This window comes from Mesocricetus auratus, unplaced genomic scaffold (genome assembly GCF_017639785.1).
Source record: "Mesocricetus auratus isolate SY011 unplaced genomic scaffold, BCM_Maur_2.0 Super-Scaffold_100030, whole genome shotgun sequence".
Taxonomy (NCBI): domain Eukaryota; kingdom Metazoa; phylum Chordata; class Mammalia; order Rodentia; family Cricetidae; genus Mesocricetus; species Mesocricetus auratus.
This window is the reverse complement of record NW_024429211.1, coordinates 17,443,266-17,466,254: the sequence shown is the minus strand read 5'-3', so window position 1 is coordinate 17,466,254 and position 22,989 is coordinate 17,443,266. Positions and strand designations below refer to the sequence as shown.

Sequence of the window (22,989 nt, the reverse complement as noted above, 5' to 3'; positions counted from 1 at the left end):
GTAGTGCCCTCCAAAGGGAAGGCATGAGCTACTTCTAAAGAGGATGTTTCTAGTAAGATGATGAGTTGCCAGAGTAAGGACTTGGGCAGCACAAGTGCTACTCTTGGGGCACTGACTGGGAGTAGGCGGGTCAGAGGAATGGGAAATCAGGTGAGGTATATGCTTCAGCAGAGGCACTGAAGGAAAACATCTCCCAGAAGTCACCAGCCCTGCCTCTCGGGTGGGGTGGCCTTCTTGTACTTGGCTGCGTGGCTTCCCTGAACTGAGAGGTGTATGAGCCTCCCGGAGCCAGCACGAGCTTGGGAGGTCTGAAGGCAGGAGGGAGGTGGAGGCTAGTAGCACGGGATACTGAATTCAGTGGGTGGTGTCTGGCCCCAAAGCCTACATGGTGCAAAATCTACTGTTTAGTTATTTACTTATTTATTGAGACAGTGTTGTTATGCGGCCCAGGTTGGTTTTGAACTCCTGATCTTCCTACCTCTGCCTCGTTGATGCTGGGACTGCAGTGTGCACCATGCCTGCATGAAACCCATCTCTGTGCACTGAATACACTTACCACATCCAGTACCATCATTATCTAGTCACAACATATTTTTACCTCCCCAAAGAAAACCTCATGTACCTCATACACTCCATCTTCCATCGTCCAAGGCCATGGCAACCTCTGATGTTACTCCTGTTTCTATGACCAATTCTGGATAGTTCATGGAAGTACAATCATGCATGGAGACTTTTATGTCTGATTTCTTTCATTTAGCATCATGTCTTCAGGGTTTATTCAAGCTGGTAGCCATTACCAGCCAGTACTTTCTTATTTTTTTTATGGGTGAGTAATTTCTGTATGGGCAGACTACATCGCATTTGTCCACTCGTCAGCTGGTGGACATGTAGACTGGCTCTGTCTTTTGCTTTTTGTGACTGGTGCTTCTGTGACCCAGTGCTATTATGATTCCCCAAAGCTTATAACTTTGGGTCATCCCTTTCCCTGCCCCAGGCCTGAGTCATTGTCTGTAAATAAAGTAGTCACATCTCAAGCTCCTTGCAGCACGGATATCATTGCCATTACCTTTAACTGTCCCTTTGTGTCTGTGGACGTAAAGTTACCCTATAGCTACAGGCCCAGCCTGGACCACCTTCTTGACTTTGAGGAGCCCATGGCTGGTGGCGCTAACACACATAGCTGCCATGGATTGGAGGAAGTTGCAGTAGGACAATGGGGGAGTGCATTTGCTTAGGAGTAGTAGGTGGTTGGGTGCTATTGGGGGCGTCCTGGAACAGACGCTATAGCGCTTTGTGCGGTGCTTCTGAAGAGAAGAGAAAGGTGATGGGCTGGGTGTGGCAGGAGGACCTTGAGCAGGCACTCATCCTAGGTGGGTTTGGGGGAGACGGGAGGAGGAATCTTAGCTGGGAGGGACTGTGTGAAGCTGGGGCAATCCAGACAGATTTGCCTTCTACCACGGACTTCCTGCCTGCCCTCAGCCCTCCCAGCATGCCGCTCTGTCACCACAAAGCTCTCCTCAAGATCACTTTCTCCTCAAGTCTCCCATCTCTATTTACCAAACGGAACTTCTCTCACCTTCATGCCTTGGTTCTCTCTGCTCCTCAACCTGCAATGCTCTTCCCAACTTCTGCCATATCCTACGCCTCCTCCGTATCTCCTCTCAGCCGTCACCTCTTTCATGGAGTGTTTCCTAACTTCAAGGGAAGAATCAAACCCTTGGGGCTCCCCAACACCTGGCTCACATATCTGGTGTTGCTCACATTGTTCCGATGCTTCTTAGCTGTTAATGCACCTGCCTCCCCCATCCACTTCAGCGATGTGGGAGCATCCCTTTCCCCTCCACCCCCGACGCATCCCAGGCATCCAGGCCAGCTCCTGAGCCTTTGATGGGCACACTGACATTCAAATATGGGGTGGTGTCAGGTTCTTAGGGATGGTGGCTTTGGGGTCTCTGAGAGGACAGTCTGGATCCAGCGGGGAGCTTCTCAACATAGAGAAGACGGCCATGCAGAACCCCTATTCAGGTTTGTTATCAGCAAGTTTAGCATGCAGAGGTATGTGCTGGCTCGATGGAAAAGAAACGATCAGGTTGGTCACATCACGCAAATGAGTCACTAGTCATAGAACATGAGGTGGAAAAGTTCAGTACCCTGCAGGGACCACACACAAGTGCTCACTCACCCCCAAATTAATTCCCAAGGTTATCCAGGTAGGGAAAGGTGCCATCTGGGGCCAGGGCCAGGAATTTTCCTCAGCAAAAATCAGACTGTCTATGTAAAGAGAAAGAGGCCAGCTTGAGAACATCCAGACGGAGAAACTGAGGTACAGAGAAGTCAGGTCGCACAGAGTGTGAACAATTGTTTGCAGGTAGTTCACCAAATCCTGAATTCTTGTTAGGAGATGCCTACCATCTCATCTAGTGCCCTGCCTGCCCCTTGTCACAGGAGGGATCCCTAAAACAGAGCTCAGTGGCCCATCACATCTGTGTCACGTTCTAAGGCTTCTAATGAGTATCTTTGCCACCTGGGTTACTAAGTGTTTCTGTTGTTGCCAGCCAAAGAGCTCAGAATGATGCGAGCAGCAAACTCAGGGAACAGACAGACTCTGCGCCCAGGACTCTCAATGCCTAGTTCACGCTATTTCCATCCCAGCAAGCTGCCTACCCTCCTGGCCCATCTGTCCAGTGTCCAGCCATCTGTGCCCCCGTCTGAGCAGACCACAGACTTGGGAGTTCTCTGGATCACAAAGAAGGGGCCTGAGCATTCTGTCTGGGGTGTACTCATTCCCCACTCTGTGGGTGGCATTATGGGGCATGGAACTGCCTGAGACCCAAAGAAGGGAGGATGGAAGGGGCGGACAGGCCCACCTCAGGGGCTTGGCAACTTGTCTTACTGTCTTTTGGTTGAGTCTAACGCAGGCATAGGCCCATTCATTTCTTCAATGTGTGTTTACTGCAAGCAACTACTGTGTGCAAACCAGACAAGCACAACGGACACACACACACATCTCTTGCAAGACACAGGTAGGAAAGAAGCCGGGTCTGTGTCGACATCTGATAGGATGCGTTCATGGTTTTCTGGGATACCATTGAGGCCCCACACAAGGCAGAGGAATCATAAGATTGATGGAGGAGTGGGAGTGGCATTGGGATGGGCGTGGCATCCAAGCAGAGGATGTCAAATGGGGCTGAGAGCACGCAGGGCATATTCACGGAGGAAAGAACGTCACCCTAAAGAGGCAAGTGTGGAGGGGGGGGGTGGCAGCGTGGGACAGGATGATTTGCTGAGATGTGTACTGATGCTGTTTTTCCTCTTACTCTCTCTTCCCAAGAGGTAAGACAGACACGTCCTAGCTACCTTGAGTCAGGCTTGCCTGTAGATTCTCAAAGTCATGTTCCCGTAGAAGCTGTCCTTTATGGTTCTGTGTCTTGAGGAAGGTGGAGACCCTCAAGATGGACACTTCTGGATGAGGAGGTGGGTGGTGGGGATGTGGAGAGCTGTCTCCGTGGCAAGAAAGGTGACATAACCACCTCAACCCTGTGTGCGCATGTCCTCATGTGCACTGTGGGAGTCAGTTTTCTCCTTCTACCATGTATCAAACTCAGGTAGTCCAGCTTGGTGGCAAGTGCCTTTGTTTGCTGAGCTGTACAGGCCCCTAAGTTCCAACTTACTCTTTAGTTCCCCAAGGGGCTATCATACAATGTGGTAAAATAGCAGATGCTCAGAAACCCTGCAGGTGACCAATAAAGACACGGCAGAGGAGAAAAAATGGTGGCAGTGGTGAAGGCAATTGTGTAGAAATGCTAACTCATGGGAAGGGTCAGAGCATGCTTCTGAATATTGCCTAGCTGCCTGGGGGTATCTTCAAGACAAATGAGAGACACCCAAGGAGTGTGAGTATTGTTAAGCCTGCTGGCGTCTGTGGTTTGGTCGGGTGGCTCAGCCTGAACTTGACCCTCTTGCTCCCTCAGTAATCTGAGGCTCAGGGCTACAGAGAGACACCAAACCCCCTACTGTGTTAGACAGGAATAACAGACACACAGAGGTTCTCGGCCGGCCTTGGCGACCACACAGGGACTGAGAAGCAGGGGCCAACTGTGCAAGCAACACAAAGAGACATCAGAGGCTCGTGTATGTGGCTAAGGCATCTTGTCCTGACTCTGTCTTGAGGGTGAGAGTCTATTAGCCTCACTGTGACCTGGATCAGGCTCTGTGGACACTGCTCATCCCTTCTCTGGAAATCAGGAGGAAGAGGAGTTGCCCACAGAATGGAGGGAAGCAGGCGGAATCAGTCTTGTTTTTCTACTCCCCATGCCTGAAGAGGGAATGGTCAAAGGGGGCGACGACACAGTTCCAGGCCTTTTCCTGTGAGGCATTTGGCCCTCACAACAGCCTAGAAAGAATACACGGTTACTTCACTTTTCTGGAGCAGAAAGCAGAGATTCTGCCAAGTGAAGTGACCTGCCCAAAGCCACACACACAAGTTACAGATCTGACCCCGTTACCCACATTCTGAGCCTTTCTCTTCCATGTTCTAGCCATGGGTATAAACCATATTCAGAGACAGGAAGATAGCACATTCTAGCAGGCGATGGATGCTCTTCAAGAAAGCCCTTCCTGCCAGGCAGTGGAGGTGCATGCCTTTAATCCCAGCACTCCGGAGGCAAAGGCAGGCAGATCTCTGTAAGTTCTAGACCAGCCTTGTCTAGGAAGCTAGTTCTGACACAACTAGAACTATTACACCAAGAAATTCTGTCTTGAAAAGAAAAAAAAGAGAGTGAGGGAGAATAGAGGGAGAGACAACTGTGATTGGTGGGGGAGGGGGAGCATCTCTGGGATGAGCTAGAAACTCGGAGCAATGAAAACTCCCATGAATCTATAAGAGTGGCCCTAGCTATGACTCCTAGCAATAGGGGATACAGAGCCTGTAACCAGACAAGACTTCTGGGGAAGGGACTAGGACACCAACTCAGCCACAAACCCTTCCACCTACAATTTGCCCTGCCTACGAGATGCAGGCTGGGTTAAAGATGGCACAGAAATGATGGGAGTGACCAACTAATGACTGGCAGAGCTGGAGAGGGAGCTCCCATATCTTGAGAGGAAGCTTACCCCTGAGGGCCAGGACCCAGAGGCAGGATACCCCAGAGACCTAGGATAGAACCAAACACAAATGGAAGAAAGAAAAAAAGAAAAAGTCAATGGGATGATTCTTAATGGTATTCTGTCATACTCATAGATTGATGCCTAGCCAAACTGTTATCAGAGAGGCTTCACCCAACAACTGATGAGAGCAAATGCAGAGACCTACAGCCAAAATATTAGATGGAACTTGGGGAATCCTGTTGAAGAGGGGGAGGAAGAATTGTAGGAGCCAGAGGGAACAAAGACACCACAAGAAAACCCATAGAATCAACTAACCTAGGCTCATAGGGGCTCACAGAGACTGAACCAATGATCAGAGAGCCTTCCTGGGACCGACCTGAACCCTCTGCAAAAATGTTACAATTGTGTGACTTGGCCTTCATGTGAGACTCCTAACAGTGAGAGCAGGGGCTGTCTCTGACACTGTTCCCTGCTTTGGGGACACAGTCCTCCTACTAGACTGCTTCATCTAGCCTTAATAGTAGAGAAGGTGCCTAGTCTCACTGCAACTTGATATACCTAGCTAGATGATGTCCATGGGGGGGAGGGGCTGCCTGTATCTAAAGAGAAACAGTGGAGGAGGAGAGGACAGGGTGGGTGGGGGTAGTGGGGAAGAGTGGAGGAACTGGGAAGAGGGGAGGGAGGTGAAACTGTGATTGGGATGTAAAAAAAACTCTTCCCCAAAAGACGAAGAAGGAGGAGGAGGAGGAGGAGAAGGAGGAGGAGGAGGAGAAAGAAGAAGAAGAAGAGGGAGGAGGAGGAGAAGGAGGAGGAGGAGGAGAAAGAAGAAGAAGGAGGAGAAGGAGGAGGAGGAGGAAGAGGAGGAGGAAGAGGAGGAGGAAGAGGAGGAGGAAGAGGAGGAGGAGAAGAAGAAGAAGAAGAAGAAGAAGAAGAAGAAGAAGAAGAAGAAGAAGAAGAAGAAGAAGAAGAAGAAGAAGAAGAAGAAGCCACAGCAGCAGCAGCAGCAGCAGCAGCAAGCCCTTTCACAGATGGGGAAGCATGTGATGATTCCCATTTTACAGAGGAAGATTCTAAGGCTTGGGGTACAGTGGTTTTTCCGGGTTAATAGGTGAGCCTGTGAAGAGGTAAAGACGGCTTCCTGCACCTCGGCCCCAGGGCGGGGGCAGGGTGGGGGGCTCCCTGATGTCCTTTGTGGAAGCAGAAGGGCTGGTGGATGTGACCACTGATTTCCCGGGAAGCATTAGTCTGCCTTGGGAGGCAGCATGAGGAGTGTGTGATGATGGCAGTCATGTTCCATTGGTGCACAGACAGATGTACTCAGAGACCCAGGGACCTACTAATGCTTGGCTACAGGTGTGATATGATCTGAATATTAATAGCCTGTAATGAAAATTATAGGTGTAAAACACCTCCCCCCCCCAAGATGTTTAATGAATGGGCCTGTTCTCCAGGTTTCGATTTTGTGGTTGTCAAGGTTAAGAGAGGCAGCTGCAGAGTGGTAGTGAGCGGCTCAGCGGAGGATAGTCCCAACACCAGGGAAGTCAGGTCATGGGCCAGAGAGGCTGCTGACCAGGTGTGGAGGGTGGACCAAGCTGAGTCAACTGTTGGTGGAATCTTAGTCTAGTTGTGATTTTCGGACAGCGTGATCATCCACATAGCTGGATGGACCTATGTGGTTGTGAACAGTGTGCCAGTCAGGGACTCAAAGGAAACTGAAGGTATCAAGGGTTCAAAGTTCATCTGGTCTACCCCCCCTGTTTTCTAAGGCTCTGAAAACATTCCATTCTGCCCCCTCCCCCACCCAGGTACACAGTTTAATTTGCAAGGAGAAAACAGGCAATCGCAAATGTGAAGGTGTGATCACACCTCCGGTGGGGGTTCTGATGCTTCCTCTACTTAGACTCTCACCCTGTCTCTAATGCCTTGGGAATGCACCTTCCTCTCCTCTGGAAAAGTCCTTTTACCTGTCTGCCTGGGAAACACTAATTTTCTCTTTAAGACTATTTAGAGGGAAGAAGAGGCCAGTAGGATGGAGGGGGGGGGTAGAGGAGAGTAGTGGGGGGGAATAAGTATAACATAAAATTGTGTTTACTTATGAAAATGCCATAATGAAACCCATTATTTTTGCTAATAAAAATTAAAGAGTTATTCAAATGTTGCCTCCTTAAGAATTCCTGCTGACTCCCCCAGGGAGCCTGGTATTCACTTTCCTGTTCTTATGCCTCCGCCCTGTGATCAATGCCCAGGATCCTACCTCACTGTGAAGACTTGCACCCAGGCCTATGGTGTGGTCATCATGGCCTCCCTTTGGCTATTGTGCCTGAATCCCACACCAAGCGCATCACCTCGTTTCTCACTCTAACCCTAGGTAGGAAACAACAATCTCCTTCTACACACATGTGCCTGGGAGGGAGGGGGGGGGAGGGAGGGAGAGACGGGGGATTATTTGTTCAGAGGCACACTTAGCAAACAGCAGAGGCAGGCGTTAAGCTGTTTCAACCCAGACCCAGGTTCTGTTTGAACCACTAGGTTTATAGTCTCAGATATGGGCGTCCCCTTTCTCATAACCTTTATCCAGGCAATAGCCCAAAAATAAGTCAAAGTGGGAGAGAGTTTGACTGTTGACAAGTGGCTTATTAAAATCACTACAGAAGAAGCAAATATGAGCTTCTGATGTCTCTCCTGACTGCCTTGCCTGATTTTGGCCAGGATACCTGACTCCCAGGTCTCCATTCCCTCACCTGGTACACACTTTAGATTTGGAGGTTTGTTATGAAGATTAAGCGAATTTTGGGTCCTGTACAGGGATTTTTATATGAGATGTCCATTAAAATGTTCAGGATGTGATCCCATGAGCTCCTAAAGACTCCAGATGTTGAACAATTTTCAAAGGTACTTGTATAAATGACCAATGAGGAATGAAAAAAATGCCTGCATTCTTAGTAATAGAGAAATGCAAATTATAACTAGAGGTTCCACTTCACTCGAATCAGAATGGCCATCTTCAGAAAACCAAACAGCATACTCCGGAGAGGATGCTGGGAGAAGGAACTCTTCTATACTGCTGTTGGGGATGTAAAGTTAGTGCAGCTGCTAGAGAGATCAGTATGGAGGTTCCTCAAAAAGCTAAAAATAAGCCGAGTGTTGGTGGCACACACCTTTAATCCTAGCACTTGGGAGGCAGAAGCAGGTGGATCTCTGTGAGTTCGAGGCCAGCCTGGTCTACAGCCCCTTTCTTCCCAAACAAGTTCTGTGGAGACTCCAGATGAGTCCTGAATCATGAGCACCAACAGGTTTCAATGACAAACCTCTGCTTTGTGCCGTTTGCCGATTTCCATGGTGTAAATGCTGCTACTGTGCTGTGATGGCTATTCTTGCTTGTCGACTTGGCTGTCTGTAATTAACTACAACCCAGAAACGGAGGGTACACCTGTGAGGGATTTTTCTGCTTGGTTTGAAATGGTGAATCCAGTTCTAGTCTGGACCTTTGAGGTAGGAAGGCACACACTGGTGATCTGGGTCTTGAGGCAAGAAGACATACACTTTTGACCTGGATCTTAAAAGGCCGGAAGACACAGGCCTTTAATTCGGGCCGTATCTTCCGCTGGAAGTCACATACAAAAAGGAAGCTTTTGCTCTTTGCCTGCTTACCCTTGCCTTGCTATCACATTCATTTCTTCACCGGCGTTGGAGTCTGCTTCTTCAGGATTCCAGCATATGCAGAGGACCAGCTGAGACACCCAGCCTTGTGGGACTGAGCAGCTACTAGATCTCAGACTTTCCATTCACAGCTAGCCATTTTTGGATTAGCTGGACTGCAGCTTTTAAGTCATTCCAACAAATCTCTCTGTCTCTGTCTGTCTGTCTGTCTGTCTGTCTGTCTGTCTGTCTGTCTCTCTCTCTCTCTCTCTCTCTCTCTCACACACACACACACACACACACACACACACACACACACAGAAACCATAATGTAACTCTAGAGAATCCTGACGAATACAATGGCTGATTTCAAACCGTGACTATGAGGGGTTTTGCTGTCAGCCTTGGAAGAGATTCAGAGCTTTGTTCAATTTCTCTGTGACTCAGTTTCCTTATCTGGTAAGAACACTGCACCTGGAAAATCAGGTAAACTGGACCAACAAAAATACCTGTGCCAAGTAACCCTAAAAAAAAAGAAAAACCTTTGAAGAACACATAGCATCCAGTGCCACCAGTTCTGTTCAGAGGGAAGCCAGGCTCAGTGTCTGGCTTTAACAGTGGCCCATCCCCACACCTGGCCTTTGTCTTGTGCCCTGGCAGCAGAGTCCCTACCTTCTAGAACTGAGGCCTGGCCTCTTCGGCAGCTCTCTGCTTTTCTCCAGGGTTAGACCTCGCCAGGGCCTGGTGTCACCTTACCACACTCTTCTGTGCTTTGGGTCTCTACTTGCCTCTGACTACACCTGGGCTTTCCTGACACTCCTGCTCACGGTGTGTCAGTGTTGCTGTGACTTCCTATGGATAGGCTCTGATGGCCACGTCTGGGATCTTCTGTGTTCCTTCTCAGGAGGCTTGAATGCACGTATGGAGGCTGAGGGCCCTCCCAAAGTCTGCCTCCACCTGCAGCTAAGAAGTCCTAGCTGCTGTCACATCCACATGGGCTCTAGCTCCTGTTATGGCTCCACCCCAGCCTCTGAGTAGCTCTTCTTAGGTCAGGTTTGGCCCAGGCTTCAGCAGTACATGTGGGGAAGATGGGGGTACTGCAGGGTTTGCTGGGGGAGTCAGACAAAGAGTCAGAGGCAAGGCCTAGGAGAACCCAGGCACAGGCTAGGCTCAGAGCTTCTTACTCAGGCTCTTTTGCAGGGTATAAACCAACCTTCTGGAACAAATTTAACAAAGGCAAGCCAGGTGCTTCTATGTGCCACATGCTTCCCATCCTCTGAGGGGGGGGGTGTCCCAGCTACTGTTGTGTTGCTGTGAAGAGACACAGTATTTAATGGGGTGGCTGGCTTACAGTTTCAGGGGGTGAGTTCATTGTTATGGTGGTAGGGAGCAGACAGGTATGGTGCTGGTGCAGCATCTGAGAGAGAGAGAGAGAGAGAGAGAGAGAGAGAGAGAGAGAGAGAGAGAGAGAGAGAGGGAGGGAGGGAGGGAGGGAGGGAGGGAGAGAGGGAGGGAGGGAGGGAAGGAGGGAGGGAGAGGAGAGGAGACCAGGCCCTGTGCGGGCTTTTGAAACCTCAAAGCCCAACTCCAGCTGCGCACCTTCTAACCCTTCCAAAAAGTTCAGGATCTGGGGGTTGAGCACGAAAGTACATGAGACTATGTGGCAGGGAAGGAGGGGGGGGGGCATTCTCATTCAAATCACCACAGAGGGAGACACCACTATCCACTTGTAGAAGCTAAAAGAAATTTAGGGAGATTTAGGATCTGACATGGTGGTCACCACGGCCAGTGGAGAAGACAGGATGAAGCTTGGTCCTGTGCTCTGGACAGTGGATTCTTTTACTGTTATGCTCTGGAAACAGCTGAATTCCTGGGGCCCTGGGTGGCCTTCAACAGACATGAGCTGACTCTCTCAAAACATGACACTGGCAATCCTGTGGTCACCCACATTAAGTCAACCACAGTTCTTTGGGAAAAGGATGGATTTAGACATTGAAATACTACATCCATCCTACCACAGTCTCCCTCGGAAGACATCCTGGGCTGGTGTCTTAATCTCTGAGAGGCTCAGCAGACGTGATGGGAGCTGCAGGCAAGCCATGTGGACAGAAAATTCCAGACAATCCTGGGCTGGACATCCTTACTGTTGACCCAGCTCAAAGCTTCATCTCCAGTCTCCCTCTTGCTTTTCTCAGTTGTCATCAGCCTCCTGCTGCCTCAGGCTCTGCCAGGTGTCCCTGCAGCTGAAGGTGAGCCGGGGCTCACCAGCCAAACTCCTCCTCTCCCCTCCTGACAGCCCTGGCTGTTTCCAGAACCTCATTCAGACCCAGAGCCCCGGGGAGGAGCAGGCAAAATAATTGGATTCTCCAAGTCCTCTTCCATGGATGAAACAGGTCCCTCCCCCGCCATGTTCTCGCCTGCTTCTGGGCCTCTGTCTCCTAGGATCTCTGTTTGGATAGGCTCACCAAGCTGTGGCCCCTTTCCCTCTCCTCCAAGGCCCACCTCAGTGCGAGCCTCCTCCAGGGAGGCTGCTGCATGCAATCTGAGATCTGACTGAATTCTTTCTCTAGTGCTTTGGTGGTCTGGGGCCTTCCCTGCATACTCAGGTTCAGAAGGAGATGGGAAGGAAAGAAGCGAGAGAAGATGAAGGAAGGAACAAGACGGAGAGGAAGAGGAAGGAAGGATGGCCTTTTGAGACTCAGCGTTCGGCACAGTTGGGTGGGACACGCTTGAGGGCTTTCTGTAGATTATCCTCTGACTATGTAACCCCTGGCTCCACACAGACTCCTTGAAGACCTTTGAAGTCCACCTCCTCCAGGCAACTTTGCCCGACTGGTCTCTGCTCCCCTGTGGCTCCCTGCGCTGCACAGCTTGTCTTTGACCGTAAGGCCGGGGCTATGATTCTCGTCCGTGCTCAGAAACGAGACTTCTTTTCACCACTTTTCTTTACCACCTTCAGAGAACGGCCTGAGCTACACCTGCAGTTACTGCATTTAAAATTTTCTAACACACATTTATTTAGTGTGTGTGTGTGTGTGTGTGTGTGCGTTATTCTCATGACACACATTGATATGGATTACTGATGCCAGATTGCTTTTATGGCCCCCACCAGAGCAGAGTGATTCAAGGGCAAGGTCCTCCAGGTCATTCGGTATGCTCACAGAAGTCAGAGGACAGCTTTCGGAGTCACATGGACTCTAGGTATAGAACTCAGGTCATCAGGCTTGTCTGCAAGCACTTTTACTTACTGAGCCGTCTCACTCCCTCCCTCCCATTGCTATTATTAAATTTGTGTACTTATGTTTATTTATTTTGTGGTCCTGAAGATTGATCCAGGGTGTCTTAGATGCTATTCAAGTACTTACCACTTAGATAAACACACACACACACACACACACACACACACACACACACACACACACGGATATACATAGCACAGCATGCTTATTTTTACTTTATGTGTATGAATGCTTTGCCTGTGTGTATTCATGTGTACTACATGCATATCTAGTGTCCATGGAAGCTAGAAGGTGGTGCTGGACCCCCTGAAGATGTTATAAACTGCCACGTGGGTGCTGGGAATCAAGCCTGGGTCCTCTTCAAGAACAGCCAGTGCTTTCAACCACTGAGCCATCTCTTCAGCGGCTGCATACTTTTTTGTTTGTTTGTTTGTTTGTTTGAGACATGGTTTCTCTGTGTAACAGCTTTGACTGTCCTGGAACCCACTTTGTAGACCAGGCTGACCCTGAACTCACAGAGATCCACCTGCCTCCGAGTGCTGGGATTAAAGGTGTGGGCCTTCAGGCTTGGCTTGCACACTTCTCTCATAGGTTATATCCTGACTGCAGTTTCCCCTCCCTCCACTCTTCCTGTACCCCCACCTCCCATCTCCCCCAGATCCACTCCTCCTCTGTTTCCCTTAAAAAAAAAAAGAGCAGGCTTCCCAGGGATATCAACCAACCATGGCATAACAAGTTGCACTATGACTCGGCACAAACCCTTGGATCAAGGCTGGACGGGGCAACCCAATAGGAGGAAAATGGTCCCAAGAGCCGGCAAAAGACTCGGAGACACCCCCTCCCACTTCCACTGTCCTGAGCCACACAAGATCACCCAGCTACACAACCAGAACATATATGTAGAGGACCTAGCTCAGACCCATACAGAGCCTGTGACTGTCATTGTCTCTAGGATCCCCTATAAGCCCGCTTAGTTGATTCCGTGGGCTGTGTTCCTGTGGTGTCCTTAAGCCCTCTGTGTTCCTGTGGTGTCCTTAGCCCCTCTGGCTCCCGAAGTTCCCTTCCATCTCCCACTTCTGCAGGATTTCCCTGGCTCTACCGGGTGTTTGACTATGGGTCTTTGCATCCGCTCCCATCTTAAACTCTGTTTGTATCTGAACTAACCTTAAGAAAAAACACAGTATTGATAGCATGCCCACATCTACGTAGCTCGTTCTGGAGGTACACAGCTAGTCCCAGCCTCTGCTCTCTACTAGCTTGCGGTCTGGGGAGTGGGGCCAGGTACGTGTGAAAGTGAGGATGCCTTGTGAGGAGTGTGACTGGAGTCTGGGAGGCTGCGCAGATGAGAGCCGGAAGTCAGGGAGTCCCTAGATAGCAGGGGCCATGTTGGGGGTAGGAGGAAGCAGGGCACGAAGGCTTGCAGAGGTAAATGGGCAACGAGGGGCCACAGTGTGGCTGGAGGCTGGGAAGAAGGACAAGACACCCACTTGAACCCAGGGGCCATTTTCCCCCTGGGGGTGTAAGGCAGGTGTTACTATTCTACTTGGCATTTAGAAATCAATACCCCAAATCAACGTCATTGGACCCATTTGTGTAGGTTCAGTTACGTGGATGGACCTCAACAACTACTTTCTAATATAAAATACCACCCACGACATGAGTCTACTTCCATAAAGATCCAGAAAAGAGAAAACTGCACCACAGTGATAGAAATGGGACTAACTATTGCTTTTGAAGGCTGAAGATTAATGAAGCACTTCACATCTATTTTTTTTTTTATTTTTTAGACATGGAAAGAAATTTAGTCTTCTGATGCCATAAAAATGAGAACATAAAAGCAGCTACACACTCTGTATCTAACACATGAATAGCATCCTTAAAGCATACAAGCTCACAGGATTGGGAGGACGCAGTAGACCATTGAGATATACCTTAAGATTATATGTGAGTGCAATCTTTAGTAAAAATAGGGTAAATATAGGGTCTCGTGTAGTTCAGGCTGGCCTTGAACTCACTATGGTGCCAAGGGATGGCTTAGAACTTCAGATCATCCTGCCTCTATTCCCCAAGTGTTAGGATTACTGGCATGCGTTACACACTCAGTTTATGTAGTGCTGAGACCTGAACCCAGGGCTTCATGTATGCCAGACAAGTGCTACACTGACTGGATTGCGTCTCTAGCTCTACCACTCTTTTTTTGTTGTTTAAATTCTGAATAGAGTCTCATTAGGTTACCCAGACTGGCCTTGACCTCACTATCCTCCTGCCTCAGCCTCCTGAGGCTTACATGCTGGTACCAGCAGGTCTATCTGAAAGTCTGTGTGTCTTATTCTCACGACACACATTGATATGGATTACTGATGCCAGATTGCTTTTATGGCCCCCACCAGAGCAGACTGATTCAAGGGCAAGGTCCTCCAGGTCATGCTGATGGCTGAGGCATCCATGTCCACCTTGATGCCCGATGCAGTGAATACCTACATGCTTGAATGAATTCCACCCACTACAATCTCTCTCGAGAGCATTCCTTTTCCACCCACAGTGCCTTTAGAGCACGATAATTCTTCAGAAATGGAGGTTGTACTCATTTGTAATCTGTTCCCCTTTCTTTTACTCTATTACCTCCAAGATCATGCAGAGCTCACACAAAATTTACTTGTTTTAAATTGATGGCTTCTTCCTGCACCTTTCGTTCCTAAGACGTCCATGGGAGGTCTTCTTGCTGGGCAAACACAAATCCTTTTTTTTTTTTTTTAAATAAAAGAACCCCATAGCTTCTCAAAAAGTTAAACATAGAATTACCATATAAGCCAGCAATTTCACCTGTAGGTATACAGCCCAAAGAGCTAACAGGAGTCCTGCTCAAGCACTCCTAGAACTCCTTGATCATGTGCCTCTCTCTCCATATTCTCCAAGATCCACATCTTGTGTCCCATGCTCTCTTCCTGTTCCAGGATATGGAGCCAAAGCATCTGCTAGATTCAGATGGGGTTTGGATCAGGAGGTTCAGATAGTCTAGTATTTGATTCTAAGACCAAGACCACCTGTCATCTTGTTCCCCACAAGGTGCCACCTCTCAGCTGGTCTCCTGTTCCCAGGAACAGCTCCTGCTGGCAGAAGGCCAGCATGTTACCTGTCTGCCTCACAACCACAAATCATCCGAGGGTCCCAGGGAGCCACAGCATCACTGTCAACTGCACAGGCTGGAAGGGCTTAGTCTTGCAGTACCCTGGAAACCTAAACCCTGTGCCACGAGAGATAGAGACACTAGGTTTGGGAGACAGGAAGAACCTTATCTAGGTCACCCAGCCACCAGTAAGGTTAGGGGCAGAACATAGACACATACAGTGGTGCCAGTCCATGAGTGCATGGGTAATTTCTGGTGACCTTTGTTTTTGGCATAGGGTCCCCTATAACTTGAAATATCCATACATGCCTTGCTTAGTTTAATGCGCAAGAGCTTTATATGGCTAGTTACCTTCTAGAGTCTTGCCTTTGACACCTGTAGATTCATTTAAATAACTAATTAGGCACCTAAAGTATTCATACTTCTCTAAATAATTTCTATGTCCTATTGCTCTCTCTGCCTTTCTGGGATCTGCCATTTTAATAGAGACGATACTGCCTTGTCCCACAAATCCGTGCCCTTGTGCAAGAAATTAGTGTCTTCAGAGTGTCTGTTAGAAAAATGGTGGAGAGTGCAGGAGTTAAACAGGAGAAAATGGGAAATGAACAGAAGGACCTTCCTTTGTGTTAGAAGTAAGAACAAAGACCTTAAATGTTTCCATAGTCATTTCAGGTATGCTTTTCTATTTAGTCTCAGTCATCAGCAGTGTTTACAACATCCAGCCGGACTGAACAAGATATGAAGATTTAATTTAAAAGATTCCTATGTTTGTGTGTGGGTGCATGTGTACCATGGTCTGAATATAGAGGTCAGAGGACAACTTTGGGGGGGTCCTCTCTCTCCATCTTTACATGGGTCCCAGGGATCAAACCAAGTAAGTTAGGCTTGCATGGTGAGCTATCTATCTCTTGAGCCCTCTTGTTGCCTAAGTACAGGTATTTGACTCAAGGCATTTGAGTCCCCTAAGTTTTATGAATGTGACCATACTACAAGTACACAACATGTTTATTGATTCATCCAAGTCTAAGATATGAAATTTGGTACATGAATGGCCAGGTCCAAACTATATTTAGTGAGACAGTGTATATAACAGTAGGATTGTTTTGCTGGGCACTAAGAATACACAAATAGGACTCAGGTCCTCTTGGACTCATTAGCACCAATGTGTTATAGGTCTCATTCCTCAGACCTATAAGCAGCCACAGGACGGGCCCACACACTTTTCCTTGCCAGAATTCTCCCTTGCCTATCTCTTATGGCAACATGGAGCTCCTTAGAAATATCCATTTATTCTTATCCCAGGGCTTTTGCACGTGCAACCTCTTCAGAAAGTACTGCTGTCTCAAGTCTCTTCCTCACTGCCTTCAGGGCTTTGTCTGGTTAGCAACTCCCTGAAGGCAGTGTTGTTTGAGGAGCATCCCTTCCTCCGCCCTTACCAACACTTACTCCTCATCCTGCTTTATCCTTCTCCAGAGCACTGCTTGCCCCCTCAAGTAGTTTATCTTTGCTTAGGTTTTATTTTCTGTCTCTCCTTGTAGGGCTGACCATAGGAAGTTTGTCTTTTGCAACAACACATTCATTCCTGGAACCTGCAAAAGCCAGGACACCATGGATGTTTCTGTGCATCAGAGGATGCGTGGATGAGCTAGCTCTTGATTATATCAGGGGTTTGGCAAACCAAAATTTGCATCAGGAGTAATCGAGGCTCCCATCAGTCACTCCTGCCCCTCCCGAGTCTCCTTCCTTCTTCATTCAACCTCAAAGCCTTGCTGTGCCTTGCTCCTTCCCTGAGGCGCCCACATCCGGTCACTTTCAGTTTCTTTGTGACAACGACACCCCTTGCTGATGCCAGATCCTTTGTCTATCCATTCTTGCAACTGCCACCAGTCCAAGTCCTTGTTATCTCTCACCTATGCCACTGTCATCTTTTCACACTTGAGTTTCCTGTCCCCAGGCTGTCCCCATCCAGCCTGTTCTCCATGTAGCATGGTTGATTCTATCTCTACAGTGGACGTCCAGTTCCTTGGCTAGCTGGGCACTCAGGTCACTAGCACCTGCCCCCGCCAAACCTCCCTTCTCACAACTTGGTTTTAACTCTTTGCTTCAGTGGGGGATGGATTGCTTTCCAGTTTCTGCCCTTGTTCTAAGTCCTTGAATCTGTCTGTCCTCCCCTCAGGCTGTTTCCACCTCTTGGAAACACTCCGCTGTCTTCTAATAAGGAAGCCACTCAGACCTAGCTCAAGTGCCACCTAGCTTCAAGAAACCACCTTGATTCTCAAGAAGAAAGAAAGCTGCCTTCTTCCAGACCCTCTTATCGGGCTATTTGTCTTGTTTGTTCCCTCAAGTCCCTTTATCCTCCAGTCTTCACTTCCCCACCTGCTTGATGGAGTTGACGATGCTATTGGCATCACTGTTGCGCTGTGTAGAGTAAAACGCAAGTGACCAGGAGTAAGAAAAGCCTTGACACCATGTAAAGATCGATTGTTAAGTCATTCAAGTTAAATAACCGCAAACTAATTGGTAAGCTAAAGTACTGCTAAGGCTGACGGGTGTTTACAGGGGTGTCTTGCACGGGCTGAGCACTGAATCCAGACGCAGGTCAGCAGGAAGAGGGCTAGCTTTAGGGAGGAGGTGTGTGAAGACCTAAAAATCCCTCATCCTCAAAGGTTCTCAATATGGAAACAGGTGGGGGGGTATCTGCAAAGTCAGAGCGCTAATGTGAGTATCAATCAGTTCCTGAATACTCCCTCTGTCCTGGGAACTCTGCCTAGTAGCCTTATGCATTATCTTTTTAAGTCAGGAAAGATTCTCTAACACAGTAAATGGAGAGAAAACCAGGCCCAGAGTAGTTACATAAATAAGTGTTTTCCCTTCCCCCCACAACTCTTCCCAACAAATAGTTCAGACCTGAAAGCTCTCCTGAACATCGGAGAAAGAGCTTCAGAGCTGCAGAGTTGTGAGGAGCTGGACATGGGACCAAGGTCTCTCATTCAGGGTGGGAACCCAAATCTAAGGCCCACAGTTTTCTATGAAGTTTGTGTAAATGGTGCCTTTTAGGAGGAGGATGCCATCTACATGAACTACAGTGTTAATGGTGGCTCCCGGGAGCTGCCTCATGGCCGCCTTCACCCTGCTCAGTGCTAGCCTGCTTACCTCGCTCAGGGGAGCTCTGTCTTGAAACAGCCTCATGACCGGAGAAACAGAACTTGGTCCTCCCTTCCCATCCGAACTCTCCAAGGTGACCAGCCTCATCATCTTTCCATCCAGTTGTGCTCCTACTTCCTGGGCCCCACCTCTCTGGGCACCCTCTGTCACTAGGAAGCCCACTCTGCACGGGGACACCCAACTGCCCTTGAGGGAGCTCAGTGTAGCGGTAACTCAAGTTTCCCCACACGGTTCCTTACTTCAACAGTAAGATGAAGAAGGAGGCATCGGTAGGGACCTGGAGTCCTCATCCTGGGTTGGGGGGCTAAAGGAGGAGGGCAGAGTGACTAACTGGAAGGGCATGCAGTCACCCCAAAGCTGGGTAAGAAGATGAAGCCTGGTGGTGAATGCCACATCACCTGGTTCAAGTGACTTCTGGAAGGGCTGGGACTAGCACACCCTGGAATCTAATTTCTGCTTCATTCTCCTAAATTACATTCCAAACCACGGAGTGTCTACAAAACCAAGCCCCCTTTAAGATGGAATGAGGTAAATCAAAGCACCCACTCCCAATTTTTTTTTTTTTAAACAGTAAGGATAGCAGGAAATGAATGGAATCTCCAGCTTCAGTTGGGGGAAGGGCCAGCATTGCCAAGATTCACCTGGCATACTCACGTGAGTTTCTGGGCTCTATGGCTTTGTAGGGAGAGGGTCTGATTGCGTAGGAGAGGAAAACGACTATAAAAACCAAGCACCCCAGACTCTGATGCAGTCTTTGCTACTAACTCTCTGGTGACCTTGGCCACGCCACCTCATTGGACCTCAGTTTCCCCGCCTGTAAAATGAAGCTGTTAAATGAGTTCCTCAGGCCCCCACACCCTATGCCTCTCCCTAAATTGATCCTTGATGAGGATCTGACCTGAGCTTTGCAGGAGCCTGGGCCTCCTCCAGGAAGGAAAAAAAAAAAAAAAAAAAAAAAGCAATATGTCGGGGGAGGGGAATGCACCGGGATTCTATTTTGGAAACCCGTGGCGGATGGCTAAAGAGACGGGAAAGGCACAGTTTGGAGATCAGCAGAGTAGCTCCTATCTCCATCACCCCTCTCGGGGGTTCAGATTCTGGAGAGGCGCTACAACCTAGAGCTACACACCAGCTTGGGCCGCAGAGGCTCGGACCTGGACCACTCTCCCGATCCCTCCCTGGAACCACGCAAGAGCGCGGGGAGTGGCGGCCGCTCCCTCCGTGGTCCTCAGCGCCAAGCTCCCTCCCTTGCGTGAGGACCCCACTTTCAGTCTCCTGGGCGCCCCACGGGGGGCGTGGCGGGGGCGGGCGCGGACTCGGGCTCGGGCTCTTGGGTCCCGAGGGTTGGAGGAGGTGTCAGTTTTGCTGCTGCCTCAGAGGGGGACCCGGTACCAGTGCCTCCCGGCTTCTCACACAAAGGCGCCCACCGAGGCGCCCACCGAGGCGCCGCACTTACCGGCCAGAACAGGCTTCAGGCGCCGGCGAGCGGGCAGGCAGGCAGGCTGGCGGGAGGATGCGCGCGCGCGCGCGAGTGTGCGTGTCTGCGTGTGTCCCTGCCTGTGTGTGACAGGGGCCGTGCCGAGCTTGGTGCGTCTGCGTGTGCGGGGGCGTCCGTCTGTCGGTCTGTCCGCGGAGCCCTCAGTCCCACGCTCCTTGCGCGTTCGCTGCCCAATCGCCCTACCGAATGCGCCTGGGCTGCGGAGTCGCGGGCGCAGCTGCCGGGTCTGCTTGGCACCCCCAGCCCCGGCTCCGCCCCGCCCCCGGACGGGCTTGCGCCGTTCCCCGGGAATTGCGCAGGGCTCGCCCGCTTGGCGGGGTGGGGGTGGGGAGCTCCGGCATCGCCTAAGGCTCTAGGGGGGCGCACCACAGACCTTCAACCTCGGATCCCATCTCCTGCTCCCCCTCACTCGCAGCTGCCGTGCGCGGAGTCCCCACAGGCGCCGCCCCCGTGCCAAGGTTGCCTGGACTGAGAGGGCGGGGGAGTGGGAGCGCCGCATCCATTTCATTCATGATTTTCTTTTCCCGGGAGCCCCGGGTCGGGGTTGCGCGACTACGGCAACCGCCAGAGGGACCCCACTAGGGTTGTGCACGTTGAATCTGGAGCGGAATGGACAGACAGATAGTTGAGGGTAGAGGCAAGCTAGACAAAGGGGTCAGAGTTGCGGTGGGGGTGTGTGTGCACAGAGGGGTTGCTGTAGGATATCGGCACTTGCACCCGTGGAGACACCGCATACCCGGGTGCTCAGGTCCCCTGCTCCAGGACTCGGAGGAGGTGCCTGACTTCCCAGTCCTTCCCTTTCTGTCTTTGTAGAGCAAGAGCGGGTGGGCACCTCTTTCTCCACCAGGGTTAGCTCTCCTGACTTATGCAGCAGGGCAGGCACCATCTGCTTTGCTTTCATGTGGGCACCAGGGTTCCAAGGGCTGCCCTGGTGCGGCATATTCCCAGTCTTACCTTCTCCGGGACTGATTCCCGACATCTCACTCCACTGGAGACTCTGTGAGGCAGTGGACTGCACACGCAGCAGTTTTACATGGCGAAAATGAGAAACAGCATGCGGCTACTGAAGAGAATGGTTCCAGCCGCGGTTCTCTGCAGCTTGAATTTCCGCAGTAGCCTCCTTACTAGTCTTCCGTCCTTGGCCGCTTGCAGCTGCTTCTTTATAGAGCAGTCAGAGCGATCCTTGGAAACATTCACCAGGCAGCATCTGCTCTTTGTCGGAACTCCCACAGTGGCTGCCCATTGCATCCACGGGAAAGCTAAAGCGCATACTGTAGCCTGGGTGGGTCTTCATGAGCTGGCGTCCTTTTTGTGGTAACTTCACTTCCTTCACTCCTTCCTCCCAATCCGTGGCCATATGCAAGATGGCAGCCACGCAGGCCCCAGGGCCTTTGAATTGTAAGTTTTTCTCCTCCAGAAAACCACGTGGATTCCTTTCTCCTTTTACCTGTTTAATGTGCTATTTCCATGAGGTCTTTGGTGATTACCCTACTTAGGATTGCTGGCCTACTCCCCATATTTTCCTATAGTAGTTAAAACCTTTATTTTGTGTGCCTGGAGGCACTCCGGTTTCTTATGCCAGCTGCCCCTTTTTACTGATGCCCTGCAGTTTGCCACTGCTACCAAACTGCTGGTTTCCCGTTTCTAGGCCATTGGCCATGCTGGGCTTTAGCCTGGAATGCCTTCCCTGCCAGCCCACTGTTGCGCTAGGCTTTCAACATCACTTTTCACCTCCTCCTTAGAACCTCTCTGGCCACCTTCAGGTCGGTCTCTAGGTGGCAATCTCGGTGACTGTCGCATGGGTCCTTTCTCTGACTGTCTACAGCGGCTCTCCATTTCACCCAAGGGTGTTTCCAGGGACACTCAGGCCCCATTACTTTCTGTCCCGGGTGATGGAGTTTCCTGGTCTTTCCCCCTAGACTTTCAGACAGAGACCTTGCTCTCCCTGATTCACACACAGAAAGGCCCATCAGTCTGTGTCTGAAGGTCAAGGTCAAGAATATTGATCAGGAGGCCATACGATGGGCCTCGATTGATCTTTTTCCTTTTGGCTATGAGGGTCACAGAGACAAGCTAGGCTTCCCGAGTTCTCTCTACGAATTTCCTTTCTAGGGGAGGTGGGAAGGAGTCAGTGTCAGATAATACTCCCAGACTGCCTGGGAGTGTGGGTGGGTGCTTAAGGACACGCTGCCCCTCCCCAAGGGTGTCTGCACCGTGGTGTGCTGTCCTGCTGGGCTTCCCCAAGCATCATTAATGTGACTAGCAGCTGCTGAGAGCCTGCTATGTATGGGGCAGCGCTTTGTCTAGTTCCGGTGTGTTGCTTTGTTTGAGCTTTGCGAGTACTTAAGTGAGTAGTGGACATTTTTGATATGCCAATAATTTGGAGGAACCAGAAAGAATAAGTAACTTAATTAATGCCACTTAAGAGGTGTGGTCTTCCAAAAGAAGCTTGTTCCAAAGTCCAAGCTCACAGAGTAGGCTCTGGGGGCAGCGGGTGACGAGAGTGATGGGGTCAGCCAAGCCCAGATTAGTGTTCTTTCAGCACAGGAATCACAGAGGCAGCACCACGGCTGGACCTGTAGGGTTCCTGTCAGTGCTGCCCGTGGCATGCTGTGATGGCGGTTGGTTCTTATACTTCCTGAGGGCCAGTGTGGGAGGCCAAGGCTGCCTCCTGAACTTCCCTTGCTGTGTGCAGAGCCTATTCCCAGATGCCATTGTGGCTAGTGATACCTATCTCAAAGAAATAAGCAAAGAAGACCTATGAAGACCCTCCTAAAAGTAGTAAGGGTCCAGGGACTAGGGCAATGGCTCAATGGTTAGGATCACACAGTGTTCTTGCAAAGGACCTGAGTTCAGTTCCCAGCACCCATGGGAGAGGTGCTCACAGCCACCTATAACTCCTGTTCCAGGAGTCCCAACACTGTCTTCCGGCTTCCACAGGCATCTGCACTCACATGGCATGCACTCACACAGACATATGCATAATTAAAAATAAAGTAAAAATAAAAAGTAATTGGGGCTAAAATGATCTGTCTTCTTTGTTTCTTGCTTGGGTCTCTAGCAAACAGAGCTATATCTCAACCAGCTTGTCCTCCCTGTGTCTGTCATATCCACCCCTATGAAGACTTTTGGATTTCCATGGCCCTCTAAGGGTTACTTCGGGACAGTCAACATTTCCCGGGAGACTCTGAAAATAATGTGTTGCTGTCCTGAAT

The 22,989-nt window shown here is 50.1% G+C and overlaps 1 protein-coding gene across 2 annotated transcripts in view; it reads right to left on the bottom strand.

Annotated features, from left to right (window-relative positions):
* The window catches only part of Ptpn5 (protein tyrosine phosphatase non-receptor type 5), a 60,949-nt gene extending 39,554 nt beyond the window's left edge, over nt 1-21,395 (bottom strand). Inside the window, exon 1 of one of the 2 annotated variants that reach the window (XM_013126454.3) lies at nt 20,729-21,395. The gene's annotated coding sequence lies outside the window, so the exon portion shown is untranslated. Of the gene's footprint in view, nt 1-19,732; nt 20,192-20,728 lie in introns of those variants that run through there. The other variant, XM_040733303.1, reaches the window with a different exon arrangement.
* Between the last annotated feature and the right edge of the window lie 1,594 nt (nt 21,396-22,989).